Source organism: Platichthys flesus, chromosome 9 (genome assembly GCF_949316205.1).
Source record: "Platichthys flesus chromosome 9, fPlaFle2.1, whole genome shotgun sequence".
NCBI lineage: Eukaryota > Metazoa > Chordata > Actinopteri > Pleuronectiformes > Pleuronectidae > Platichthys > Platichthys flesus.
This window is the reverse complement of record NC_084953.1, coordinates 884,336-900,521: the sequence shown is the minus strand read 5'-3', so window position 1 is coordinate 900,521 and position 16,186 is coordinate 884,336. Positions and strand designations below refer to the sequence as shown.

The following is a 16,186-nucleotide window of genomic DNA, read 5'->3' as shown; positions in this document are numbered from 1 at the left end:
GACTGTGTGATCGGGCCCAGAGCCAAAACAAAATCATAAAACACAACACTAACCACTCGCTGACACCACACCTCCTCCTCATGTGGCCACAACACACACACTGGTCTGAACACTGAAACAAACAAAAACACACACACACACACACACACACACACACACACACACACACACACACACACACACACACACACACACACACACACACACACACACACACACACACACACACACACACACACACACACACACACACACACACACACACACACACACACAGGTCTGAACAGTGACACAGTGAAACACACACACACAGAGAAACACACACACAGAGTGACACACACACACACTGGTTCCCAGTGTTCAAGTGGTGGTTCTCTGCTCGGTGGTGACTGCAGCTCCTCTCCTCTAAAAAGATGCAGAGCGAGTGCATGATCCAGTTTGTCAGTGAGCGAAGGAAACACACACTTCCTCAACATCCACAGAGGTTCCTAACACACACACACACACACAGACACGCACACCTGCTGTTGCCATGGAAACAAGACCTGGATGGGACTTGGATGGAAACTGAAACTTCCAACTGAATATTCTAAAGTCTGATGATAACATCTAAACATCTCTGGACTCAAACCTCAGGTACTGGTCCCATTAGTCAGCGGCCGCTCCCCCAGTCAGACTCTGATGTTCCTCAAACAACCTGACATATCAAACTTCTTCCTCTCTGCTGGAAAGAGGCGTAACCGAAGCACCTGACCAGCAGCAGCAGACACACTCAACCACCAACGCACACAATCAATTCAGAAGATGTGTTGGTTCATGTGCTGCTGGTCTCAGGGACCATGGAAAGGAAATGTTTGACTACACTGGAAGAAACGACAACCCTTAAACCACTTCGTTTCTCCTACACAATCCAACACGTCCACAACACAATGATTATCATGACCCGAGTCTAAGCAGCTAATTATGGGATGTTTCATTACAAGCTGAGTGCTGCAGCGCCACGTTTCACCAGCAGGTGGCAGGCAGATAATAATCTTGTGTGTGATCTGAGCTTCTTGTACAAGCTGAAAATGTACTAATGTGTGTGTGTGTGTGTGTGTGTGTGTGCTGCTGCTATCGACACACGCTGCACAATAAGCATGAAGCTGAGAAGGAGGAACACACACACAAACAATAAAAGGTATAAAGATGCACAAACTCAGATTGTGCGTTGTGTGGCTTCCTGAGGACGGACGAGCACACACACGCCTGGTGACCATCAAAGTTAACAACACAACTCCACCGACGCAGTGACTGTTTACACCAGTTTCTGATTCATTAACAACAAATCTTTACTCCAGCAGTAAAATGACTTACAGCCTGTGTGTCAACTCGTAAAGTGTGTTGAGCTGCAGACGCACAACGTGATCTATTAACTGACCGAGGCCTCGTCCTGAGTCACTGCTAACGTCTGCCAAACTTAACGAGACAAGTAACATTACACAGGTTAAACAACAAGTTCTGGAAAACAATAAGTAAAACTTTAACTCAAAACATGATCTTGTGAAGACATTCCACTTTATTCTATGTATTTGAGTTTACATGCACATCTAATGGCTTTGTCTATATAAAAGGTTCTTTTGTTTGGTTACTTCATGGGTTCACAGCACAGCTAGTGTGAATGGTAAAGATAGAACTGCACAGGTTTTATACACAGATACTAGTAAGTAATAAGTATAATTACTAATTGTATTATATGTCAGGTTTCCTTTGTAGAACTGCAGAATCAGATTAAAATTAGACTATATGGGCAACTCTGGACTGTCCCTATCAATTTAAATATAATACTACAAATAAAACTAATAGTACAACTAATAATATTAATAATTCCAATAGTAATACTTAATAATAATATAATGATGTTTAACTGGACTGAGATTGAACTCTCAACATCATGTTAGGTTTTCTGATCCAGATCCTTTAAATTAATCTAAATTAAAACAAATGAACAGATCAAGTGATAACAAGAACAACAAGAGGAACCACGAGTCTAATTCAAAGTCAGACGGAGGACAGGAAGTCATGTTAACATGTTGAGCAGTGAGGGAAGTAAAACCAGGTTTTCGTAATCTGTCATCACCCCCCCCACACACACACACACACCCTCTGCTGCATCACATGTGGGCCACCATTCATCTCCTGTGTCGTCCCTTTGAGCCTCGTCACACTTTAATGTAACATGAACAATCGATCACACGAGTCACAGCGCGGAGCTGGAGCCCAGCTGAGCTCCGGCCTCATGTTTCCTGCTCGTCAGCAAAGAGGCACGACCTCATGATTCCACCTCCTCCCCGGCCCAGAGCGAGAGGAGAGCCTCCGTCAATCCACTGGATTGTGTTTCTGGCAGCGAACGAGGCCCGAGGATCCAAAAGGAGATTAAGAAACTCTCTCTCTTGGCTGAGCAGAGCCTCCCTCCCTGGCAGGCGGGGGGGGGTTAAACTCTGTTTTCAACCTCTCAGTCTTTAACCGCTCGGCGCTGTGGACTCGTCCCCGTGTGGAACACGGTTTGACGTTCAGGTGACGTGAGCTCAGAGACACGAGTCTGAACCCGAGCCTCTGCTGCTGGAGGTCGGGTGGCGCTGGCGGCGCTGAACGGGTTAACGGTTACATCATGAGATTCATCACATGTGTGTCTGAGCAGGATTACGTTGCATCATACCTGCTTCCTCTCTGTCAGTGTGTGTGTCTGTGTGTGTCTCTGTGTGCTGATACATGTGCAGATGTGTTCCAGCTGTGTTCAAGCTGGAACAAGGTGTTGGGGGGGGGGGGGACTTGGCCTTGCTCGCCTCAATACGAGTTTTAAATAAACTGAACAAACACATTAAATGGTTTTATAAACAGGAGCCGTCAGATTTTATTCTAGATTCAAACATTCATTTAAACACGGGGACAAGTTCCATGTAGAGCAGCATCCGACCGTCTGACCAGAGATGAGGCTGCTGGTCGACTTTGATCAAAGCAGCTAACTCCTCCCTCAAGTGAGGAAGAGGAGGAAGAGGAGGAAGAGGCCACGAGCAGACCCACAACACAACTTACCCCCAGGTTCCATGTAATCCATGTTTAATCATTTAATTTTGCTACTAACACTATAAAACAAACAGGGGATGATAAAATAACTAGTTACAGTTACTAATCACAGGTTGGTTCAACACATCTTAACTGTTGTGTTGCAGTGATGTCATTTGAGTTTTCTCAACTGTCCCTGATTTGCAGTGAACAGATCCAGTTTGTGGGAAGCTGTCGTGGACACTAGAGACAAAGTGTCCACAGAAAGTCTTCTACACACAACAGCCCTGGATGTTTGGCTCCTTCAGCTCCAACATAAGCAACTGGTTTTTTTTTAATGACACGTTAAGTGGGAGAAACGTTCCTTCAGATTCCTTCAAGAGCATTTATATGATTTCAACACACACACACACACACACACACACCCACAGTGACTTGGATCTGAAGCGGCTACTCGAGGCAGGTTTATGGTTTGTGTGTTCGTGGGCAGATTGTTATCGGTGCGGTGGAACATGGTTTTATGGTTAATAAGTGACGGCGTGTCCTCGGCTCGGTTGTTTATAGCAAACGAACAAACACTGTGAAGCTGGACTGTGTTAAACCTCCGTGTTCACTGCCGGTCCGTCCACGCCTCAGACAGCGAGGACAGCTTCTTACTGAGAGTTTCAGACGGTCCAACCGTTCACCGGACACAGAGTTCGATCCCGACCGACAGTGGGTCAGCAAGGCGGGGGGGTTTAACCACAGACTGTAAACAAAGATGGACGACAGCTCCAAAAAGAAGAGTCAACTCATCTGGAGGCCCTGGCTGCAGTCATAAACTCTGCCTCCTCCACGCTAGTCAACTGGACATGGACCGAATGTTTCTCAAAGATGGCTTATGTCATTTTAGGTGGTTATGATTGACAGCTGAGACTGACTCGTGATTGGTTGAAACTGTGTGTGGGCAGGACCTTGATACCACGGTGGTACATTCGAGTCAAACTGTGTATATGTACAATAGAAGTAAAAGCAGCATCAATTGTGAATGAATTCTAAACCAGGACAGAAGAAAGCTGCTGAAAGGCTCAACCAGATTCCATGTTTCTCAAACTGCAGGAAGCAGCTTCTTCTTCCCCCCCCCCCCCCCCCCCCCGTGACATGATGTCACTGTTTGGATTCAGCCGTTACATAAGCAGTCACATAGCTGCGCTGGTTCGAGCCCTGGTGCTGCCGGTCACACCCTCCACCACACAGTAACAGTGGAGTCATCACTTTGCTGGAGAGCAGCACGGAGCAGCTCAGAAGTTCTAATTAAAATCAAATGATTAATAATTCTCCAACACGTTTGGTGGTTTCTGGAACAACAGCAAATCTCTCTGAAAGTTTCCTCACCTTCTATTTTGGACTTTTTAATTTCACATCTTAATCCTGAGCAATTTGTAAACTATGAGTTTGAAGTTTTTATATGGTTAAATGAATTGCTGCTTCAAATGAGAAATGATTTCATTAAATTGAACAAGACTCCATTACTCTATATCTATATGTCCCATCTCAAAAAATTTTATAAACTGGTTTGACCGGAAAGTGAAGGAGATGCTGACAGCCTCATCCAATACTTAAGAAGCCTTGAGAGGCCACATGAGGTCCAGTGGGTCCACATGAGGCCCAGTGGGTCCACATGAGGCCCAGTGGGTCCACTGGCTGTGAGGTGCTAAGTGAACACCATGACCTCGGTGCTAAACTGCTTTCTGTTTTTCTATCTGTGTGCAGCAGCTGTGGGAGCAGAGATCTTATTGTGGCAGGTAGCAATGTCATCTTCAAACTAAAAGCCTGAGGTCGAAGCACAGAGGCAGCAGGCCAGCACTCCACTCCCCCCCCACCTCCACTGACCTGCTCCGTCAGTTCTTAACAAAGTGCTCTGTGGCTTAAGTTTTAGAAATCCAGTAAACTAACTAACAGCTAGACATGAAAGTTGTCGGGGCAGAGCCACGCCCACAGTCAGTCCACACCAGGCTGACAGAGATAAGAGCCACCGAGGGGTCACCATGAGGTCACGAGGGCCGTGATCAGGGAGGGGGGGGTGAGCACAAAGGACAAGTTAGCAGGATTTGTCAAATGATCATTTTTAGCAGCTAAATGCAAAATCCCACCTCAAGTTTCCACATCAGCCACTGGTACCGGAGCACATGGTGGTTTGAAACCACAGTGACCAGTGGAGAGGGCCCGGCTGCACCGCGGTGTCCAACACAACAGGTAACACACACACACACCCTGCCCTTCTTACATCTCACACTCTGCACAAGTTTAAAGTATATCTATTGACCCAGCAGTAAATAACATTTTATAAATAGTAAATACAAACATATTCAACTATATAGAAGTTGAATCAAGAGTATGAACAATTTCTAACATAAATACACATTCTACAAAACTACAATAAACATTTTCATATCAGTTAACATAAATATTAATACTGTGAGAATTATCTGTGATGCTGATAAATTGGTAGATATATACACACACTCGTTTATAGGATAACAGTTTATAACAGTATCTGTTCTCTCACTAGAAGTCCATCTGCCCTAACCCTGGTTATCAAGGTTATCAATGTGGTGATTACAGACTTTAAAAAAATCATGGTTGAAAACAAAACCTTCATGATAATTTAGCTCAATATCTTAGGGATTGTGATGTTTGCAGCTGAGACAAAACCACAATCCAACAACGACAGAAGTTTCATTTAAAGACTTCGTTCAAAAGAATTCAGAGCTGCAGCTAAAGCTTGAGAAACAGAGATGGAGGACAGAAGTAAAACTAACAAGAGAAAATACAAAGTACAGAAGAGACGGCAGGTTCCCTCCAGCACGTCTCCTGTATCACCTCCTCTCCCAGTGACCTTCACTGGTCAGCACAGACCCACCGGGGGACTGAGGTCAATAAACCAGCACTGAGCAGCCACGGGCCAGATAGCAATATGGTTGCTGTGGATCCCTTTATTAAAAAGAGCCAGTGTGTTGACCACAGAAACCAATGTTACTGCTGCTCGTGAACGGGGGGGTCGACTGAGAGGTGGAGAAAGGGTAAGAGGGGAGGGAGAGAAAAGGGTGAGAGGTTCTCTCTTCATCTTCTTCTTTTTATTATTATAATTATTCTTGTTTTTCTGCTTTGAAGCTTAATGTTTTATCTTCGTCTCCACCTCCACCTCCACCGTGTGCATCGTCTCCTGCTCCACCTCCTCCACCTCATTGTGCATCGTTTCCTGCTCCACCTCCTCATTGTGCATAGTCTCCTGCTCCACCTCCTCAATGTGCATAGTCTCCTGCTCCACCACCTCCTTGTGCAGCGTCTCCTGCTTCACCCTGCCGCTGCACACCTCCTCCGCCCGACTCTGCCCCTGCTCGTCTGAGGTGAACGCACATCACCTTCATTAGCATTCAGACGAGTCTTTGCAAGATCACGAGAATAATAAGGTTGAGAAGTTAAGTGTTGTTTCATAAAGCTGCTCTACCACAGAGATTAAACTCATTAAATGTCTCAGCTTCTCAAAAAGGAGACAGAGTTCAAAATATAGTGCTTCGGTTGTTACGGCTGTAATGAATCCAGACTGACACACACACTGTGTTCAGTCCAGGCAGTGAACTGGTGGAGGTGATGGAAGGATGTGGCAGAAAGCAGATGTGAGGAGGAGTCAAGTGGTTTGTGTTAAGTGAACGACCAACGTGCTTCAATCAATCTACGACTCTGCCTTAGAAAATAATAATTATCATGGTTTAACCCAGGATATCTTCAGTAGTTATCCCATTTACAGGTGGTCCTTAAATGCATCGCCTGAAGCTAGTGGTAGTTCCTAACATTCCTAAAGTCCTGTTAAATTCATCACCTGCAAACTATTGGCAGGTGATGTTTTAAAAAATGAACTCTGAGAACTTCAGCAGTAGAACAGCCGGTCAGAAGAGTGAGAGACGACCTGGGAGAGGGACCAGAGCGATTCAGAACCCAGTTCCAAGTTTTCATTTGCCCGTACTGTGAGGTTTACACAGAGTTATATAGGCCAACATCAACCCTCTGGATTAACAGGTCACAAGGACAGGAGGAGGGGGGGGGGGGTTCCTCTGGACACCAGCATGATACATGAGTACGATCGAACTCTGCTGCACATGAACCTAAACCTTCACCTGGACCTGGACGTGAAGATAGACCTGAATCTGGACTTGAACCCAAACCTGATGTGTCCCAGCAGATAAAGAGAGGACAAAGCAAAACGGATCTGATGAGATCAGTGAGCACATGTTTTAATCATCATCTTCAGAGACTTGAGCAAGACGTCTGTGCTTTGGTTCTGAAGACACTGGCCTCTCTCTCTCTCTCTCTCTCTCTTTTCACAGGAACAACAATCCAGTGCATTCATAAAACACTCCTGCATCCAACCCAGTGCTGGAATGGAATCCATCTTCATAATGCGCTGTGGGAAGCCATTGCTTTTCCAGAGCACAGTCTGAGGCTACGCAATACAAAGCATGGGGGGGGGGGGGGGGTCCTCCTGCACTGACTGCCATTATACATGTGTGGTTTGGCCGCTGGGTTAGCGCGGTTAACCAAGCGCTCTCTGTTGTCGTTGTTGCTGCAGGCCGTCTGTCAAACATCAGCGAGCATGGGGACTAATAGTGTTTTCACAGGTCCCCCCCCCCCCCCACCCTCCAGGTCATAGTCAGAGTTCAATATCATTATGATATCATCCTTATTTAACTTAACTGTATCCTGACTTTTCCTTTTATGTCTTACTGGAAACTGTGGTACCAATTAATACATTAAATTCTGGTTCAATTTGCCAAGTTTTAAATAGTTATATTTAGTTTTAAATATTGGAGTCTATACTTTTCTTCCTGTCAATGAATCCCACAAAGAGACGAAAGAAGCCTCCACCCTGGTGTGACTGTGGAGCAGCTGACAGGTTCCTTTGAGCCATAGAGCTCCATTGTTGAGCAGGAACTATTAAAAACACATTGAAGCCCACATCCTGCTGCACGGTCCTCATTGGATCCATGTGGATTGATCTGCCTCTGAAGATCGTCCACAGCTTATTCATCAATTCATTCTAATACAGATCCACCAGCTGTGACCAGGAAGTCAAACTAAACTCTTTAGTCGCTAACTCACAACTTGAAACCAAAACTAACTGATCAGAAAACGACCTTAAATTAAATCATGTGCCATTTTTATATAAGTGCACCACACACAAACAGACACACACACAAACACACACACACAGTTTAAAATCAACTCTGCTGTGACTCAGGAAAACAAATGGAAAAAGAGAAATGGAGACAAACATGGAAAAGGCGGGATGGTGAGGAGGAGGAGGAGGAAGAGGAGGAGGAGGACCAGGAGGACCAGGATAGAGAGCAAAGCCAGAACACACACATGGAGGTTATTACTATAAACTGTAACTGTGTCAGCAGAGTGTCGATCAGTCTGAAAACAAACACACAATGTACACAAAGCTGCTGTAATTCAGGTCTAATAAAAACACAAGGATTCCTTCTAGACTCTAGAACACATGCAATGCTGCTGCAAAGACTTTTCAAGTGGATATAAATCAATATACATGATATTAAGTGTTTCAAGTCAGGGAAACTCAATGTATTCTGTATGTTAACGTTATTATAATTGAGCTAACAGACACAGGACAGACACACAAATGCCTGCTGGGACTGCATCACTTCTGTTTGTGTAGCAGCTCCATTAACAACCCAACAACCCTGTATTATTCTGCCTCATAGCTCTGCTCCTCCTCCTCCTCCTCCTCCTCCTCCTCCTCGCTCCTGCATCAGGAGGAGGAGCAAGGAGGAGGAGGAGGAGGAGCGACCAGTCGACCAGGGGACATTAAGTTTTATACGCTGCTTGACATTTCCTCCAAAACAGGATGTTCTGATCATGTTCCCCACTGAGTCCTTTAATAGTGATTACCTGCCACACAGTCTGATCTCATATTTATTTCTTGTATTTAATGCAGCTGCACACACACACACACACACGCACACACACACATACAGACACACACGCACAAACCGGAAGGGAATGTCATTACTAACCCTAACCCACCTGAGCAGCTCTGCCAAAACCACCACCTGAGTCCTGGGACGACCTCCAAAACTGTGTGCTGCATTCCTTTGTGTGTGTGTGTGTGTGTGTGTGTGTCGACCCATTGTTTAATGTGGGTTCATCACATGTGTCTGTGTGTAACAGTACTACAGTGTCTAAAAGCTCTGATGTACACAATATGAATTTACTTCAGCTGTGATCTTCTCCCTTCCAGTCGACTCTCTCAGCTGCAGCCTCTGATTCCACTTTTATTAGGAAGTTCCAGCAAAACAATAAAACAACAGACTTACTGGAGGGCTGCCAGGCTTACAACCTGCAGCACAGACAGGACAAGTATAAAACCAACACACACCAGCTGCACAGAGCAAACACCGACACACGTTGTGCTTCTCCGTGGATATGAAGCGAACAGAAACCCCCACAGGGATCCAGCACGTCACCAGTTCTGTCGGTTCTGACTCTACATCCACACTAATCCAGCTCCTGGCTGAACGAGGTCTACAGAGAACAGGGAGGTGAACCTGCTCCGACCTGTTCTTGTGTCTGTCGGCTCTACCCGCTCTGTGGTCGCTCTGTGATCTCACTGCAGCTGTCAGGGTGAAGCAGTTACTGTTCCCCTGAATAACAGCTTGTTTTCATGAGCTGCAATCAAAGCTTAATGTTCCTGAAGGAGACGTCTAACCAGCTGGGACCGAAGCTTCATGCACACTGAGGCGTGTGGTTTTAAAACTAACACAATCTCTACATCAAAAATAATCTCTGTCAACACTAACAAACCTGAAAACACACGTCACATGACTATTCACGTTCACTGGTCATGTGATGTAAACAGGAAGTAGATGGTCTACCCTGTTGGTTGGATCGGACAGCTTCTGGACACAGACTCAGGGGCAAAGATTACAAGGAAACGTGAGGTCTTCACTTGAGGCCACAAACTCTCTTGACTTCTCTTCTTCACCCAGAGATATTTGATTTATTTTTGTCTGCTTGTTAGAATCGACCCACCGACTCGTGGTGGATCCTCCTCTGGGTGCACACATCGGATTCTCCTGAACTTCTGCAGACTTTATAATGGGAGGCCGGGAGGAGATAATCTGGAGCCTCGGACCTCTGCATTCACACATGCACCTCCTCCAGAGAAAACACGGAGGTTCTGCAGTGCACGTCTGAAAGTAGCTTCCGATGACAATGGAAAACAATATCTTTGTTCATTCTTCTCACTCTCACCATAAAACCACTTCCCTTCTGCAAACACATGTATTTGTTTCAGCAGCAACAATCCAGGCCTGCAGATGTGTGATTACGACACAAACTCACACAGCAGGAACACACCCGGGATTAAAGCATTCAACTTCACCAATCTGTTTAATCCACAGGGATTAGAGGGGTGAGCAGTGAAGAGCCGTCCGGCGAGTGATGGCTCCGAGCCCTCAGTGAAACCTGCTGCATGATAAGACCTGTGACCGACATGTTGCTGGAGTTTGAGGTGCAGCTGCAGAAATGACTCACATAAACAAATAAAGACTTCATGTGAATCGAAATGTTCAGCTTGTTTATAGACGTGTAATTACATTGAAGTTGCTGTGGGGGAATTTTCCATTTCTTGGTTTTTCAGGCGGCCCAATAATAAATATCCTAAAAACAGAAATACTTTGGTGGCTGAGGAGGAACTTTGCTTATCTCAGTTTGTATGAGTCCTTTAGTAAGAAGCTGTCGACTGTGACATCGATGTTTATTCAAACACTGACAGAAAAATCTCAACCAAAAGGAAGCTGCCCCTCAAAGTCCAGGCCTGTTTGTCTTTGTCTCCCAGTTTCACCATCACAGAGTTTGAATGATTCTGGATGTTTGATAATAAGAAAGATCACAGTTTATCTGCCTGTGTTGGATCACATGCTCCTTTCATGGAGGTAAGAGGTCTGTAGTGGAAGGACTGAGGCGGGTCAAGGTCTTTAGTGGAAGGACTGAGGCGGGTCCAGGTCTTTGGTGGAAGGACTGAGGCGGGTCCAGGTCTTTGGTGGAAGGACTGAGGCGGGTCCAGGTTGTGTGATTGTTTCTGACTGAGTGGAGACTTTGTTCCTATAGTTAGCTGCTGGGCTGCAGGAAGCAGGATGATGTGTTGGAAGCTTCTCTGCTGGACACGGCCCAAAGGTTAATAACCCCCAATCGGGACAGGGAGGGACGGCTGAAGTGACTTCCACAAACATGACACACACACATGACACACACACAGACACACACACATCTGCTCGCATGTGTTGTGAAAGAAGAAAAGTGAAGGAAGTCAGACACTCAGCGGTTTGGAGCGAGGCTGCCGATTGGTCGACCTCATTCCACCGACTGAGAGAAGCAGTGAAAGTGTCTCACGGTGGATTTCATCAAACTCGTCTCTTCTTCTGTTGAAGAGCCTCGTTCTTTCTGTTCTTCGGCCGAGTGGAGCTGATTGGTTCCATCACACGTGGACTAAAGAGGAACTCTGTTTACGATAAATAACCTTTTTACAATCTTTTCTCTTTTACATGAGCCTGAATGTACTGGATTATTCTCACGACACTAGAACGTACAATATTTGGGGAAACGATTATCCATCAATTCATCCTTCTACGCTAATAAATCCTCAGAGTCAAAATGAGGCGGGAGTCTATTACAGCTTGAAAATATGAAAAAGACAATCTGAAGTTTGGAGAAGTCTCCGTGTTAGCGAATTAAAACGCTGTTTGATTTAAGAACTGAGTTCAAATACTGTTTTTGCAGACCATCTTCATTTGAGTGAACAGGACTTCAGTTTGTCTCAGAGTCGAGGAGGACAGGTGTTCTTCACCGCTCTCTAACCAGGTCTGAGCTTCACACAAATTGAATCTCCATCACGGGGGCAGGGGTGATCATCATCAGCTTCCCTGTGAATCTAATCCAAAACAAACATTGAGTTGGTCACGGGGCTTTTCATTTAACTCAGCAGACAGTTCCATGGTTCATCCGTGTGCGAGGAGAACCGGCTGGATGGAGAACAAACAGCCGGCGGGGATATGAAACAAGATGGAGGGAGGGGGAGAGAAGGAGGAGAGACATCAGAGACAGGGGAGATGTGGCATCAGGCTCAGTGTGAAATCAGATCATCACTCAGACACAATGAAGGGGGGGGGGGGTCGAGTCCGGGAGGTGCAACGTGGCACTGAGCAGTCGCAGAGTGATGGAGGTTTTTCATTAAGGCTGTTGTGTTGGAAGCTAAAAGCCAGACTGGGATTTGCAGACGTATGAACAGCGCAGCAGGAGATGGTCCGGGTCAGACGAGTCCACGACAACAGGACAATGTCCGGAGCAGTCAGGCGAGGGGCGGAGCCTGGGTGGAGCCTGGGTGGAGCCTGGGTGGAGCAGCAGCAGGCAGAACACCACGTAGGAATCTGTCCGAACCTCATACCGGCCCTTCGACTTCTAGTTTCTGGCTCTGCACCTTGGTAAATGGTCTGTATTTATACTCAAGGTGCTTTTCAATACTGTTTTTTGTCATTCCTCCATTCACACACAACAATATGGGATTCAGACACTTCAGCGGAAGACTGGGATCGAACTCCCGACCTGCTGGGTAGAGGACAACCCGCTCTGCCCCCTGAGCTGCAGACACCTTCTGTGTGCAGCTTCTCTTGTTCTTCGGGGACGACTCTACATCTCATTAGTTTAATTTCTCCTTCACTCACAGAGGCTGCACAGTAATAGAGGAGGGTTTCCATGCATTGATGTATAGGACCCATCTATAATTCAGCCTAATATGAGTTTTATAATTAGGATCATTCACCCTCCTGCATCTGTTCCTGCCCATTATCACCCCCCCAGGCGCCGATGAGCCGTGTGGGCTCCATCAATCAGCCCGTTGGCCTGTGCAGTGCTGGGACCACTATCAGCCGGGGGGGGGGGGGGGGGGGGGGGGGGTCTCAGAGGTCGTTCTGGCTCAACGCCTCCTCAGGCGCACTGATCGCCCACATCAGGCTGAAGAATGGGAAGGAAACCACTCTCCCATATCACTGCAGGGAGGGAGCCGGCTTACTGTTTAACCATAAGAGATGTTTAATGAACAAGAAAGAGCAAAGAGCCAAAGCTCCTGAGCTACAACGAGCTGGAGAGCGAGCAGCGAGGGGCAGTGCTGCGGAACAACCACCACCACTGGATAATCTAAATCACTCAAATTAGGATTTGAATTGAACTATTTATTAGTAGCTATGTAAATACAAAGCAGCCAGAATCTTATGCCTGATGTTTGATTCCTCATATTCACGTGTCTGGTGAAAGCACAAAGCCATGGAGGGAACTGTCACTGATATAAAATGGAGTTTAAAGCAGACGATAATGCAGAATGTGCACCGAGATCCCTTCATTGTCTTTCCCAGTCGACGTCTTCATCTCCTTCGTGTACGACTCTTCGTGTTCTTCCAGTTTCACGTCCGTCACGTGTTAGAAACCTCTTCAATCGCTCTCTGTGTATTTCCCAGATATTTCACGAGGCAGCTGGAGGGACAGGTTCCAGAACATGTCCACAGCAACTGACCTTGAAATCTGCTTTCCCACAAACAGTCGTGAGGACTTCAGCAACTTGTCACTGATCTCTCAGAGACTAATTCATTTTGAAGAAAAGATTCAGGCAGATTTAAAGAGCTGGTCTCTATGACTGTGGGTAATTAGGTGCAGAGCAGATATGACAACATAAATCATGTTTCTGGCCTAAACCCAAATGCTGTCAGTCCTTTGTGTATCATAACGTGAAGAAGATAAACAGAGCCACACCCACCCTGTGACTAATCTGTCATAACATAACCACTACGACATATCGCTGTGATCAGAAGGGATGAGCCGGCGGAGCAACCAGACCTGCTGCTGATCTGTTGTGACAAGGCCTCTGTTGCGGTTACCTAACCCCCCCCCCCCCCTGCCAGGATTTGACAGGAATCCCGTGAATGCCGTCGGGAACATAAACATAAAAGCCAAATAAATGAGAGCGCTGATGTAGAAAATATGAAATGTTTAGATAACACAGAGGAGGCCGGTCGGAGGGCCGACAACCAGGAGGGCTGTCATCCGACACAACTCAACACGGCTCCAGTCACTCTGAGGCTTTCAGAACTTCTGCCTCTTTCTTCAGAGGTAAATCTGTATTTTTGCTTTTGTCAGAAACTCTCGACAACCCTGTGGATGTGTTGCTCAACAGCAGAGTCAGCTAAAGGACACACGGAAATATGTGTTCACGGACGCTTGCATCATCTAATCTCTTTTTGTAAGTGAAGGAAACAGAAATGATCTCTCTTAGTTAAAGCTGAGGATTTAAAACAATAGATGTAAACTCCACCCACAGTAGAGTTAATGTGATTCAGCTGAAACTGAGCTGCATCCAACTTTAAATGACTTAATCCAAATTCGATTAACTTGCTGTGGATAGTTTGATCTTTGCCGTTTGTTTTAGATTAACACTCCGTTTAAAATGATCATAATTTATCTCATATTTATAACCTGATAAATGCAAACCCACTCCTCAACTCGGCATGTGAACAGAGTCCTGCAGCCTCAAGGATAAATCCTCTGAGCGTCACACACAACACGCTGTACATTGATAATCCACTGCAGAATCAGTCGACTTCCACTCTGCCCTAATTACCCTGACCCGGCTGCCGGGGGAGGGGGGGGCATCATCTTTCCAATGAGATCTGAACCCAGCTCATCAACTAACAGCTTCTTTAAATCGATGAATTACTTTGTGTACATTCAGCGTCACCACTTCACCCCAGCTCCGTTCAGCTCCCAGTAAACAGTGACTGGGACCACAGCAGCTGAGGAGGTGGTTCTCTGAGTTCTACTGGAGGGAACCTCATCAGGGGAGGAGCAGGAGGCGGACGCCCTCTGTTCACTGCTGCAGTAAATATCAGCTGCTCCTCTGCAGGCGCTCTGACTGATGGTGTGTTTACTGTGTGTGGACATTTACTGTGTGTGTGTTTACTGTGTGTGGGTTTACTGTGTGTGGACATTTACTGTGTGTGTGTTTACTGTGTGTGTGTGTTTACTGTGTGTGGACATTTACTGCTCCTGTTCCTCCTCGTCAGGGAACACTTGGGAACAATTGTTCCCCGATCAGGGAACAATACAACTCTGAACACATCCCAGGAGGAGCGGCTCTCTCAGCCAATCAGCTGCTAGGACCTCAGCACGTTTTTAACCTTCAGGTGGAGAAGACGCTTATTTATACCAACGCCAGCCAGAGACCAGGTGTCACTTTATTAGGGAATTTCTTTAATTTAGGTTCAAACGTTCAATTGGAGTCAAACATTAATTATTTAGAATTGAAAGATGAACTAATTAAAAGTTGGAGGTCAAAGGTCAAGATCACTGTGTCGTCACAAAAGATCCTTGATCATTCGGCCCAAATGTTTGCTTAGACATTAACTGATAAGATTTGTGTGATCAAAGGTCAAAGGTCACGGTGGGCTCACAAAACCTGATGTTTTAGTTTCAGCTGAAGCCTTCGACAAAGGGCCTTCCAGTTCGAGAACATTAGTGAGGAAGCGTCACGCCATTCTTCGTCATGGTTTCCAGAACACACGGGAACCCTGAGCCAGAACCAGCTGATCTCAATCACCTCAACAACTGAAGCATACCTGCACCGCATGTCTCCCTCAGCAGTCAACACGCTACACGCTACACGCTACACGCTACACCACAAACACTGGTTCCTCGACACCAGTGCACCAAAGATTCTCTGATTACAACGGATGTTTGTGTGCGTTTGTGCTCTGTCCCTGGAAACTTATACACACAAACACACACACAAAGCCACTGACTGAAACAGTCACACTCCAGTTGAAAGTGACATCATTCATTTCCAACACTGTAACTGGAACCAGCTCAAACCAGATGTTCTCGGTGAAACAGAACCTGAACCCTGCAGCGGATTGTGTGTTTTCACAACACGACGGAATCATGTAGACAAAGTTGTGTGAGCCACACGTGTTAGACCAGTCAGACGTGTGTGTGAATGGGTGTGTGTTTCAGGTCAGTATACGGTGGAAGTGGAACCAAC

At 46.1% G+C, this 16,186-nt stretch overlaps 1 protein-coding gene across 3 annotated transcripts in view; it reads right to left on the bottom strand.

Moving 5' to 3' along the window:
- mast2 (microtubule associated serine/threonine kinase 2) overlaps window positions 1-16,186 on the bottom strand; it is a 102,372-nt gene that overhangs the window by 83,463 nt on the left and 2,723 nt on the right. The gene's annotated exons all lie outside the window — the stretch shown is intronic.